The following is a 14,481-nucleotide window of genomic DNA, read 5'->3' as shown; positions in this document are numbered from 1 at the left end:
AATTTATTGTAATCAAGCTGATTCTGGTACACGTGGCTTCAGAACAGACCCAAGAGCTGAACCCTCACCCTGAAGGAATGTTGTACAGATTACTTAAGGAATAGAATCTTAATGATGGTGGAAAAGAATGGGCTGTAGCATTGTCCAATCATGTTTTGATATAAGGGGTTGAGCAAGGGTGTTTTCACCAATCAGGTTAGGAGTAAGTTCCTAGGCCTGGGAAGAGAAACTTAATTTGACCCTACCAGCAAGATGGAGAATTTGCCACTGAGATATCTGGACTCTGACAATTATTTCCTTATAATAGAAGCTGTTTGGCTATTGGGAAGTCCCCAGCTCCCACTGGGTCCTGGGACCTTGTATTTAGTTTCTATGATTGCATGGAATTTGAAAATGAAATGGTAGTTCTTACAATTGGTTTATTTTGCTTGTTCCCAACAAAAATGTATTAATAAAATATGTCTTTAACAAAGGGTGTGTTCAATCAAACCAACCCTGAGATTCCACCTCATACCATTCAGAATAGCTAAAAATGAAAATCTCAGCAGCAGATGAAGTACAGCAGATGCTTGTGAGGATGTGGAGAAAGAGGAACACTCCTCCACTGCTGATGTGAATGCTCACTGGTACAACCACTCTAGAAATCAATTTGGTGGCTCCTCAGAAAACTGGATATAGTACTACCAGAGGATCCAACAATACCACTCCTGGGCATATACCCAGAAGATACTCCAACATGTAATAAGGACACATGCTCAACTATGTTCATAGCAGTCTCATTTATAATAGCCAGAATCTGGAAAGAACCTAGAATTCCCTCAACAGAGGAATGGATACAGAGAATATGGTACATGCACACAATGGAGTACTAATCAGCAATTAAAAACAATAAATTTATGAAATTCTTAGGCAAATGGATAGAACTAGAAAATATCATCCTGAGTGAGGTAACCCAATCACAAAAAAAAAAAAAAAAAAAAACACACATGGTATGCACTCACTGATAAGCGGATATAGCCCAAAAGCTGCAAACAACCAGGATAAAATTCACAGACCACATGAAGCTCAATAAGAAGGAAGAACAAAGTGTAGGTGTTTCAGTCCTTCTTAGAAGGAGAACAAAATACTCACAGGAGCAAATATGGAGATACAGTATAGAGCAGAGACTAAAGGAAAGGTCATTCAGAGACTGTCCCAACTGGGGATTCATTCCATATAGAGATACCAAACCCAGACTCTAAATTGGATGCAAACAAGTGCATGCCAAAAGGAGCTAGATAAGGTAACCCTGTCTCAAAAAAAAAAAAAAGGCTGTCACCTGAAAGGCCCTGTCAAAGGCTTACAAATACAGAAGCAGATGTTAGTAGTCAACAATTGGACAGAGCATGGGGTTCCTAATAGAGGAGTTAGAGGAAGGAATTAGGGAGTTGAAGGGATTTGCAGCCCCATAAGAACAACAATATCAACCAACCGGACACTCCCCCAGATATCACAGGGTCTAAGCCATCAACAAAGGAGTACACATGGCTCCAGATGCACATATAGCAGAGGACGGCCATGTCATGCATCAATGGAAGAAGAGATCCTTGTACCTATGAAGGATCGATAGATGACCCAGTGTAGGGGAATCAAGGACAGAAAGGTTGGAGTGGATGTGTGGACTGGCCGGACTGACAGGAAATGCCATTGTGTTCTGGCTCCTGCTCTTCCACTTGCACAGGAATGCTTTCTCAATCTACATCTTAAATTTGGTCATAGCTGACTTCCTTTTCCTCCTTGGTCACATCATAGCTTCCACAATGCAACTTCTCAAGGTTTCCTACCTCAACATTATTTTTCTTTACCGTTTTTACACAATCATGATGGTGCTCTACAACACAGGCCTGACCATGCTCAGTGCCATCAACACTAAGCACTGCCTGTCTGTCCTGTGTCCCATCTGGTATCGCTCCCACTGCACAAAACACACATCAACTGTCATATGTGCTGCTATACGGGACCTGTCCCTGTTGATCTGCTTTCTGAATACGTATTTCTGTGGTCTCTTAGATACCAAATATAAAAATGACAATGGGTGTCTGGCATCGAATTTCTTTATTAATGCATACCTGATGTTTTTGTTTGTAGTCCTCTGTCTGTCCACTCTGGCTCTGCTGGCCAGGTTGTTCTGTGGTGCTGGGAAGATGAAATTTACAAGATTATTCGTGACCATCATGCTGACAGTTTTAGTTTTTCTCCTCTGTGGGTTGCCCTCTGCCATCTACTGGTTCCTGTTAATCTGGATTAAGATTGATTATGGTGTATTTGCTTATGATGTTTTTCTGGCATCACTCGTCCTGAGTGCTGTTAACAGCTGTGCCAACCCCATCATTTACTTCTTCGTGGGCTCTTTCAGGCATCGGTTGAAGCACCAAACCCTCAAAATGGTTCTCCAGAATGTACTGCAGGACACTCCTGAGACAGCTGAAAACATGGTAGAGATGTCAAGAGGCAAAGCAGAGCCATGATGAAGAGCCTCTGCCTGGAGCTCAGAGGTGGCTTTGGAGTGAGCACTGCCCTGATGTACTTGACCACTGTCCACTCTCCTCTCAGCTTACTGACTAGACATGCCTCAGTGGTCCACCATCTCCAAGAGCTCTCCACTGACTTTGTTTTCTACCTCTCCTGAATAATAGCATTAATCAGAAAGTATCATGTCTACATCCTTCTTGACATTAATCAAATTCTCATGCTATCTTCCCCTGAAGCTTTCTTGCTGTTTCTTTGGGACTTTTGTTGCCATGGAAATAACAAAGGTCCAGAACCATGACTCTCTTGCCTGTGATTGTTCTGTACCTGAATGTAAAGATAAAGGAGCCAGGAGATGATCCTGTATCACGGTGCTCCATACCAAAATACCACCAAGAGAGCTGGTCTCCCAGGAGTGCAGACAAGCCTGTGAGCACAGGTAAGACCACCATTTCTGCTCAAAGGGACATGCCTGGAACCCTCAGTACACAGGAACAGAGGAGCCTGGAACTGGATATTTCCAGTTTCCATCTGCACCCCAGAGCTGACTCTGTACCACAGCTCTCCATACCCAAATTCCTCCCAAAAAGAACTCATCTACCAAGAGTACTGACACACAGACTTGCAGGAGAGACAAACAACAGTTAGAGAAAGCAAGAGCAGCTAACACCAGAGACAACCAGATGGCAAGAACTGAGGGCAAAAATATAATGAATAGAAACTAAGGCTACTTGGAATCATCAGAACGCAGTTCTCCCAACACAGTGAGCATTGGATACTACAACACACAAGAAAAGCAAGACTCTGAATTAAAGTCCCATCTTATGATGATGATGATAGAGGATTTTAAGAAAGACATAAATAACACCCTTAAAGAAATACAGGAAAACACAGGATAACAGGTAGAAGCCCTTAAAGAGCAAACACAAAAATCCCTTTAAAAATTACAGGAAAACACAATCAAACAGGAGATGGAATTGAACAAAATGATCCAGGATCTCAAAATGGAAAAAGAAACAATAAAAAAAACACAAAGGGAGACAACCCTGGAGGTAGAAAGCCTAAAAAAGAGATCAAGAGTCATAGATGCAAGCATCACCAACAGAATGCAAAAGATAGAAGAAAAAATCTTGGGTGTAGAAGATACCATAGAAAACATTGACCCAAAAGTTCAAGAAAATGAAAATGCAAAAATCTCATAACAGAAAACATCCAGAAAATCTAGGATACAATAAGAAGGCCAGCAAAAGGAGGAAAACTACACCCTAGAATTATCAAGGAAGGAATGTACTTTCAACCAACCCAAAAGAAGATAACCACACAAACACAAAAATAACATCAAAAATAACAAGAAGCAACAATCATCGCTATCACTTAATATAATATCTCTTAACATCAATGGACTCAAATCCCCAATAAAAAGACATAGACTAACGAACTGGATACATGAACAGGACCCAGAATTTTGTGCATACAGGAAATGCACCTCAGTGTCAAAGACAGATACTACCTAAGAGTAAAAGGTTGGAAAACACTGTTCCAAGAAAAAGGTCATAAGAAACAAGCTTGAGAAGCCATTCTAATATAAAATAAACTCATCATTCTACCAAAAGTTATCAAAAATTATAAGAAAGGGCACTTCATACTCATCAAAGGAAATATCTAACAAGAAGAATTCTCAATTCTGAACATCCATGCTCCAAATGCAAGGGAACCCACATTCATAAAAGAAACTTTAATACAGTTCAAAGCACACATTGCACCTCACACAATGATAGTGAGAGACTTCAAGACCCCATTATCAGCAATGGACAGATTATGGAAACACAAACTAAACAGAGACACAGTGAAACTAACAGAAATTATGGACTAAATGGATTTAACCGATATCTATAAAATATTTCATTCTAAAACAAAAGAATATACCTTATTCTCAGCACCTCATGGTACCTTCTCCAAATCTGACCATAAAATTGGTCCCAAAACAGATCTCAACAGATACAAGAAGACTGAAATAATCACATGCATCCTATCCAATCTCCACGGACTAAGGCTGGTCTTCAATAGTAACAAAAACAACAGAAAACCCACATAAACATGGAAGCTGAACAACACCCTACTTAATGATAACTTGATCAAGGAAGAAATAAAGAATGAAATTAATGAATTTTTAGAGTTTAATGAACATCAAGGCACAATGTACCCAAACTTATAGGACACAATGAAAGCAGTGCTAAGAGGAAAACTCATAGCTCTGAGTGCCTCCAAAAATAAATTGGAGAGAGCATACATTAGGAGCTTGACCACACACCCGAAAGTTCTAGAATAAAAAGAAGCAAATACACCCAAGAGGAGTAGATAGCAGGAAATAATCAAATTCAGATTTGAAATCAACTAAGTAGAAACCAAAAGAACTATAAATATAATCAACAAAACCAGGAGCTGGGAAGAACCCAGATGTCCCTCGACAAAGGAATGAATAAAAAAAATGTGGTACATTAACACAATGGAATACTACTCGGCCATTAAAAACAATGAATTCATGAAATTCCCCAGCAAATGAATGGAACTAGAAAATATCATCCTGAGTAAGGTAACTCAGTGACAAAAGAACACACAGAGTACACAATCACTGATAAGTGGATATTAGCCCAAAAATTCAGAATACCCAAGATTAAATTCACAGACCATATGAAGTTCAAGAAGAAGGAAGACCAAAGTGTAGATGTTTCAGTGCTTCTTATAAGGAGGAACAAAATTCTCACAAGAGGAAATTTGGAGATAATGTGTGGAGCAGAGACTAAAGGAAAGGCCATCCAGAGTCTAATCACCTGGGGATCCTTTCCATATACAATCACCAAATCCAAACAATATTGTGGATGCCAACAAGTGCTTGCTTACAGAAGCCTGATATGACTGTCTTCTGATAGGCTCTGCCAGAGTCTGACGAATAAAGAGGTGGATACACAAAGCTAATCACTGGACTGAGTACGGAGTCCAAGATGAAGGAGTTGAGGAAGAGACTGAAGAATCTAAGGGGGTTTGCAGACCCATGTGGGGAGCAAAGGTATCAACAGGCCAGAAACCCCAGAGTTCCTGGATACTGACCCAACAGCCAAAGAGTACACATTGAGGGACCCAAGGCTCCGGCCACATATGTGGCAGAGGACAGCCTTGTTGGACATCAGTAGGAGGAGCATCCCTTGGGCCTGAAGGTGTTTGATGCCCCAGTGTAGGAGAATGCCAGTGCAGGAAGATGGGAGTGAGTGGGTATATGGGGGAACACCCTCATGGAGGCAGGGGGAGCAGTGTTGCTATGGGAGCCTCCAAAGTGGAGACCTGGAAAGGGGAAGATATTTGAAATGTAAATAAAATATCCAATAAAAATTTTCCTCTAAATAATTATTTTAAAAGGAAAAAAAAAGACAAAGGAGCCTCATGGCTTCCTGTGAAACATTCTCATGAGATAACACCTTCAACAAAATGTTTTACACTTGTCCAATCACAACGCTCGACATGCTAATAATTGCTGATACACAATTTACAAAGACAGGCGTGAGGCCCACACACCATACTACATTATACACTCTCGGGACCCCGGGCTACAGCAGAAGGATCCCATGTCTCCAGCCAGCTGACCCCAGCAGCCAGAAGCCTTGACGTACCTGAGGATGTGGATGCTGTGAGTTCTAAGTCATGAAGTCTATATTTTCAGCTGATTCAATCACCTTGAGATAACCACCTTAGATCTCTTTTCCTTCCATGTAAACAAAAGCAGTTCATGGAGGTACAGAAGTCACTGGTCTGATCTTATTCCATAAGAAATGTGGGCCCTGTTTTCTAAACAAAAGCTGTGAGATTTGACATTACTATAATCATGGCCTAAATATAAAAACCATATTGATTTTAAAAAGATCTAGAAATTCATTCTCTACCATAACTATAATCAAAATGAGCACATATTCTTTGTGCCTGACTGACAGCTGCCTGCCTAGAGAGACTGCTATGACATGTTCTTTCTGTAAGTGGAGATGAGGCATGTCAGACATTAATATTACCATGACAGCTTTGGTCATAAAAATACATGTGAATTTTAGCCCTATTATCAGGGGCTCCCAGCAATATAGAAGAGGTATCCTTACACAAATCTATCATACAGATACAAGTGACTTTGAATCAATCCAGGATAAAAAACAGATATGTCAAAAGAGAGAGTAACTTGTTTATAAACTATAGTTACAACCACAAAATTGAAATGGGTAAATTGGAGATGACTTGCTGGTATGCTTGGAATGTGAATTGAGGACTCTACTATTTTGACCACCATATTAAATTTTTGTGGCAGGGGTGAGAAAATAAGCAGTCAAGACATAATAATAATTGCCAGGGACTCTGGTGGAGTCAGCTTGACAAAGCGAAAGCTGGGAAGCTGGTTCATGAAGCAAAGAGTTTCAAGGAAACTCCCTTCCCAGAGGCCTGGCATTTTCTCCCTAATCTATATAAACCATAAAATTAATTTTTCCATTCCCGCATTAGTCTAGTGTATAGATTCACGTGCACTCTATTAAGCATTACCTTATAGTAAATGCCTTTTAAGATTGTATTCTAACATAGCTAAAGCCTTTTCCCAGTGTTCTTAGATTCCAGATAGCAGCAAGGAGCTTAACCCATTCAGTAACTAATTAAGCACTTGCCATTTTACTCAGCTGTTTACAGATAGAGTCTAATATTCTCACTGAGATAGAAATTCGTATTATAGACTACATTCCATGCCAAGAGCAAATTTGTATACTATACTGAAAATGGATAGTCTTCAGATATAGATAAGAATTAACGAGGCCTAGAGAATTTTGGGGTCAGTGACACTACATTATTCTTGAGGCGTGTCAAGAGTTAACTACCCTGAGGCAATTAACTCTAAGTGTAAAACTCTTGCCTGGCAGAAAGTGCTAATCTCTAATGTAAACATTTATTTGGTCCCTACAAATTCCCTTTGTAGTCACTCCCCTTGCATCTGTGCTAATCTCTAGTGTTATACATTTATCTGGTTCCTTTTGAAGTCACTCCTTTTGCACCTGGAAAAATTCAATGTGCCTTGTTCTGCAATTTATTCTGTATTATAAAAGTCTGATGCTCGACTGGAAAATTACATTCAGATTCAACACCTCTCTTGTGTGCTTGACTGATTGTCATTTTTCATCCTAATCTCTGCCCATCTACTCTAGAGACTCTTTCCTACGCAGGCACAGGGGACCAGAGGGCCTGCGGCAAATAATAATAATAATAATAATAATAACAACAACAACAACATTAATATTCTTCAGAGAATGGTTACCAACACACACACACACACACACACACACACACACACACACACACATCTTTACTATCCTGGACCTCTACCAGATACTTGGTCTTTGCTGCAACAAGGATCCTAGGCTGCAATGTCCAGAATGGCTCTGAACAGACAAGAATTGGCATAGATTTGCCAAAAACAGCTAAAGTCAACCCAAAATAATGTCAAGTCAGACCAAGCCTTAAGGCCTTTACTCAACAAGCCAAAAGGCAGGATCCTTTTTTTGAATCCCTCCTCCCCACCCTCCTCCCAAGGATATTCCATCCCTGCTGTTCCTTGGGCTGCAGATGAGATGATAAAAATAAAATTAGGGGGATTGGGGAAGTAAGTCATGGGGAGCAAGCAGAATGTCCCCACTTGTCTGATAACAGTCTGTTTGAGAGCAGAGGAAAGAGCTCTGGCTTCAGAGTAAATTTAACGTTTCATTCCCTGAGTCACACTTAACTCTAAATACTGCCTTTAGAGTTGATATGACCTAACAGAAACCTCATATTTGAAAAGTCACCAAAGGTCTTTTTATATTCAGGATAGACATTTTTTTCTTTCCCTGTGTAACAAAGCAAGAACTCTGCCACTGAGCTACATCTCCAGCCTTATACCACCTGGACATCCAGGTTAAACCCTTTGAACAGCTTGCTACACTTGTAACAACAGAGCAGCTCACCTTCTGATGCTCTGAGGAGGATGGAGGGAGAAAGAGACATGGGGTATCCAGCTATGCTCTATCTGTGCATTTTCATGCATTCCCCTCCAAAAGCTTTCTGGGGAAAATATTTGAAATGTAAATGAAAATACCTAATAAAAAATGTAAAAAATAAAACAAAAACAAATTAAATGTTGCTTAATTACCATTAATTCCTCTGACATTTTCTTCCAGCCTAGGTGTGTGGCTGACATCTGTCCAGAAAACCAGTGTCCTCTTTAGTGGTGACTGATATATATGTGGGTGATCCATCTACAAATTGTGTTGTCTATTGCTTTTTAACATTGTATTCTTATTTAATTTATTCATGGATTACACAGCTTTTCAAAATATATTTGTGTCTAAAGCATGGTTAACTCAAGAGAGGAGGTAAATGCATGAGATCTGTAATCTGTTGCACAAAACAAAGTCACATCTCTACCCAGAGTTAGGGGTAGAACTCAGAATCCATTCTGTTGAACATGTAGAATTATCTTTCCCTTAATGTACCTCAACAAAACCCTGTTATCTCCATCTTTTCTGTGTTATTTTAAGCCCTGGGGAGGCAAATGTGATGCTTGCCTTTCTGAGGTTACAGAGGAGCAGGAAATGGATCCAACCCTGACCATGAGAGAAGGAAATCATTTCCATGTGATTTAAAGGTCCTGGGTTATACACAAGAAGAATGACCCAGACTATAGAGTATGCACAAGCTCTGAATTGGAATCCATAGTCCAGAATTCTTGATTCATGTGGTCATGCTATGTTCTTTTTGTTTATAAATCATTTTATTTAGCTTTGTGGACAACAATATCTATATTACATTATGTGGCACATTTACACAATGGAGTACTACTCAGCTCTTAAAACAATGAATTTATGAAATTCTTAGGCAAATGGATGTATCTGGAGGATATCATCCTTAGTGAGGTAACCCAGTCACAAAAGGATACTTTGCTCCTTCTTAGAATGGGGAACAAAATACCCATGAAAGGAGTTACAGAGACAAAGTTTGGAGCTAAGACAAATGGATGGACTGTGCAGAGACTGCCCCACCCAGGAGTCCATCCCATAACCAGCCACCAAACTCAGACACTATTGCATATGCCAGAAAGATTTTGCTGAAGGGACCCGGATATAGCTGTCTCGTATGGCACTATTCCAGTGCCTGGCAAATACAGAAGTGGATGCTCACTGTAATTTATAGGATGGAATACCAGGCCCCAAATGGAGAAGCTACAAAAAGCACTCAATGAGCTGAAGGGATATGCAACTCTATAGGTGGAACAACAATATGAACTAACCAGTACACCCAGAGTTCGTATCTCTAGCTGTATATGTAGCAGAAAATGGCCTAGTCGACCATCAATGGGAAGAGATGCCCCTTGGTATTGCAAACTTTATATGCCCCAGTACAGGGGAATGCCAGGGCCAAGAATTGGGAGTGTATGGGTAGGGGAGCAAGGCAAGGGGGAGGATATAGGGAACTTTGGGGATAGTATTTGAAATGTAAATAAAGTAAATATCTAATAAAAAAAGAAAAGAAAAGGACAAGGAGGGACACATAATACTCATCAAAGGTAAACGACCAAGATGAACTCTCAATTCTGAACAACAATGCTCCAAATACTAGGACTCCCATAAACATTAAAGAAACTTTACTAAAGCTCAAAGCACACATTGCACCACACACAATAGTAGGAGACTTTAACAACCCACTCTCATCAATGAACAGATCATGGAAACAAAAACTGAACAGAGACACAGGGAACCTAACAGAAGTTATGAAACAAATGGATTTAACAGATATCTATATAACATTTTATCCTAAAACAAAAAGATATACCTTGTTCTCAGAACCTCATGGTACCTTCTCCAAAACTGATCATATAAATCAATCACAAAACAGACCTCAACAGACAAAGAAAAATTGAAATAATCTGATGCATCTTATCAGATTACCAAGGACTAAGGCTGATCTTCAACAAAAACATAAATAATAAAAAGCCCACATGCATGTGGATGCTGAACAACACATTAATCAATGATAACTTGGTCAAAGAAGAAATAAAGAAAGAAATTAAAGACTTTTTAGATTTAATGAAAATGAAGCCACAACATATGTTAGTGTCCCAAAATTATGGGACTCCATGAAAGCAGTCCTAAGAGGAAAACTCTGAATGCCTTCTAAAAGAAACTGGAGAGAGCACACACTAGCAGCTTGACCACACACCTGAAAGATCTAGAACAAAAGGAAGCAAATTCACCCAAGAGGAATAGACAGCAGGAGATAATCAAACTCAAAGCTTAAATCAACAAAGTGGAAAGAAAAAGAACTACACAAAGAATCAACGAAACCAGCAGCTGGTTCTTTGAGAAAATCAACAAAATAGATAACCCCTTTTTCAGACTAACTAGAGGGTACATGGAAAGTATCCAAATTAACAAAATGAGAAATGAAAAGGGAGACATAATAACAGAATATGAGGAAATCTAAAAAAAAACCATCAGATTCTACTACAAAAGCCTATACTCAACAAAACTGTATATTCTGGATAAAATGAACAATACTCTAGACAGATACCAGGTACCAAAGTTAAATCCGGACCAGATTAACAATCTAAACAGTCACATATTCCCTAAACAAATAGAAACAGTCAAGACCAAATGGGTTTAGTGCAGATTTCTATCAAACCTTCAAAGAAAACCTAATACCAATTCTCCTCAAACTAGACCACAAAATAGAAACAGAAGGTTCTCTACACAATTCATTCTGTGAAGCCACAATTACTCTGATAATTAAACTACGTAAAGACCCTACAAAGAAAGAGAACTTCAGGCCAATTTCCTTATGAATATCAATGCAAAAAATACTCAATGAAATTCTTGCAAATCGAATTTAAGAACACATCAAAATGATCATCATAATGATCGAGTAGGGTTTCATCCCAGGGATGCAGGGATGGTTCAATATATGGAAATCCATTAACATAATCCACTATACAAACAAACTCAAAGGCAAAAACTACATGATCATCTCATTAGATGCTGAGAAAGCATTTGACAAAATGCAACACCCATTCATGATAAAAGTCTTAGAAAGATCAAGAAATCAAGACCAATACTTAAACATAGTAAAAGCAATATACAGCAAACCAGTAGCCAACAGTAGCAGAAGATGGCCTAGTCACTGTCATTGGGAAGAGAGGCCCCTTGGTATTTCAAACTTTATATGCCCCAGTACAAGAATGCCAAGGCCAAGAAGTGGGAGGGGAGCAAGGCGGGGTGGGGGGGTTAGGGAACTTTCAGGATAGCATTTGAAATGTAAATAAAGAAAATATCTAATAAAAAATTCAAAAAAAGAGATCAAGACTATTTGGTACTAGTGGTTGTTCATCCCACAAAGAACACATGTATACAGAAGGGACCACCTTGAGATGCTAAAACAACACAGCATCTCTGTAGACAGCAGTCTATATTTAAACCTTTACTGGTTAGCAAGTAGAGTGTGAGTACTCAGAACATAGTTTTCAAAAATAGCTATGAGGACCTGAAGAAATGGTTCTGTGGCTAAGTATGTTTAGTTCCCGTCCAAAGAATTTAGTTCCTAGTACCCACATCAGGCAGTTCACAACTGCCTATAATTTCAGCTTTGAGGGACCCAATGCCCTGTTCTGGCCCCCACAGGGGCCTGCACACATGTTCATATACACAGACACAAGCACACACACATACACATGAGTAAAAATAAAAATAGGATCTTTCAAAAATAGTTATGAAATTATAGCATTAAGATTTCAAATTTTACAACCAAGTATATTGGACCAGGTATAATGGCACACACCTTTAACCCTTCAGAGGCAGAGGAAGGCAGATCGCTGTGAGTTTGAGGCCATATTGGACTACACAGAGAAATGCTGTCTGGGAGGCATTGGGGTTTTTTTGAGATTGGGTTTCTTTATTTTATTAGATTGATTGATTGATTGATTGATTTATTTATTTATTTATTTATTTATTTATTTAATATATGTAAGTACACTGTAGCTGTCTTCAGACACTCCAGAAGAGGGTATCAGATCTTGTTATGGGTGGTTGTAATGGATGGATGACTTTTTTTTGCATTGTTATACATTAAGTCTGATAAATATATTTTCATACAAATCTATCATGTGTCATCTGTTAAAAAATCATATAGACTATATATTTACCACACACAAACGCACATACACACACACACACACACACACACACACACACACACACACTCCCTGCTTGATGGCACTTAGGGCTCAGTGCTCCAAATTCAGGTTCCTTGGCTTCAGAGTTCTCCCCAGTCCAGAACTCTGATGATTCCTTATTCTATGTTTCTGACCTGGTTTACTGGTCTGCTACTATGATTGACCAAAACTAACTTGGGGAGACAAGTGTTTATTTGGCTTACAGATTAGAGTCCATCACAGGGGAAGCCAAGGCAAGAACCTGGTGTCAGGAACTGAAGAGAAGACCATGGAGGAAGACTACTTCCTGGCTTTATCATCATGGCTTGTTCAGCATGTTTTCTAATGCATCCTAGGCCCATTTGCCCATGGTTGGTACTACCCACCATGATCTAGGCCTTCATGTTTTATTAGTATTCATTAAGAAATTTTCCCATCAACATGCCCACAGGACAATCTGATGAAGGCAAATGATCACTTAATATTCCCCCTTCCCAGATATGTCTCAGTTTGTGTCAAGCTGACAGAATCTAGCCAGCTTCTGTCCAAATGTTATAGAAGAGCTTGACATTTATGACACCCAACAGGTATCAGGAAATTCTATAACAATGCTGTAAGTTCAAGCACAGGCAGAGTGTCAGGATGTTATGCCATGGGTGGCTCAGCTTATTGCAAAACTTAGGTGTTTGTGATTTTGTCAGTTACAGTTTTTACCATAGTGTTTCCTACTATGCAAAGACCTATTGAGTAACACCAAATTGAGAGGGGTGAACAATGCATTTTTAAGCTAAATCCCACAAAACCACACTCTGAATTATTTTGTACTTGACTGCTGATGGTGTCTTATCAACTGTGTGTCATTAACATCTTTGTTATTAAATTGGGTAAGCTGTGATAAAATTCATTTCCAGTGTTTTTTATAATACCTTACTTTCTGTGAAAAACTTGTTTTTTCAACATAACTGAAGCATGTGCCTTCAACTAGGCACACAGTCACAGCATCTGAAAGTCACAGAGGAAATGGTGATGCACAGCTGAGCCATTAAATAGGTGGTCTTTTTTATTTTTAAAGAGAAATTGGTAGAAAAGTTTTAAAATTACATTCTTAATGTCACTAATGAGGATGTAACTGTTTACTCTATTAGATCATGACCTGTCTGGTTTACAGATTTATTGAGCACCAACCCTGTCCTCATTTATAGCAACTACCATATCCATCAAGATGGTCAATCCTCTCTTCTCTATATTTTAACCTTCTTTAACCTTATCACCCTCTCCATACAATGACCTATTCTGTATTTAGTCAACCTCCACATCAGTAGGACTGCCAAAGTCTTCATTTCCACATCACCTGCCCAGTCCTCCCCTCTTCTGTATAACTGTTTTCCATACAGCCTCTGCTCCAATGGCCTCCCCACATTCAACCCAGTCTCTTGACCATACGTGTCAATTCCAGGCTTGCTACATTCAGATTCAACAGTGTGTTGATAGAGTCAAAACCTTGCAAATACTCTTGGTACCCTTGCTCCACTCACCACTGTTCACTTACCAGATACAGACTACCTGTTTAATTCTCTCACTCATGGGCTGGGGATAAGGATATGTCTCAGATTGTAAAGCACTTCCCTAACAGGAAGGAATCCCTGGGTTTGATTACCAGATTCACTTAAATTATCTGTGGTGATATATGCCTATTATCCCAGCATTGGAAGAAAATC

General features: G+C 39.3%; 1 pseudogene; it reads left to right on the top strand.

Annotated features, from left to right (window-relative positions):
• Gm7255 (predicted gene 7255) lies at positions 1,653–2,507 on the top strand (annotated as a pseudogene).

This window comes from Mus musculus, chromosome 7 (genome assembly GCF_000001635.26).
Source record: "Mus musculus strain C57BL/6J chromosome 7, GRCm38.p6 C57BL/6J".
NCBI lineage: Eukaryota > Metazoa > Chordata > Mammalia > Rodentia > Muridae > Mus > Mus musculus.
The sequence above is the reverse complement of the archived record's forward strand: the minus strand, read 5'-3'. Positions and strand labels throughout refer to the sequence as shown.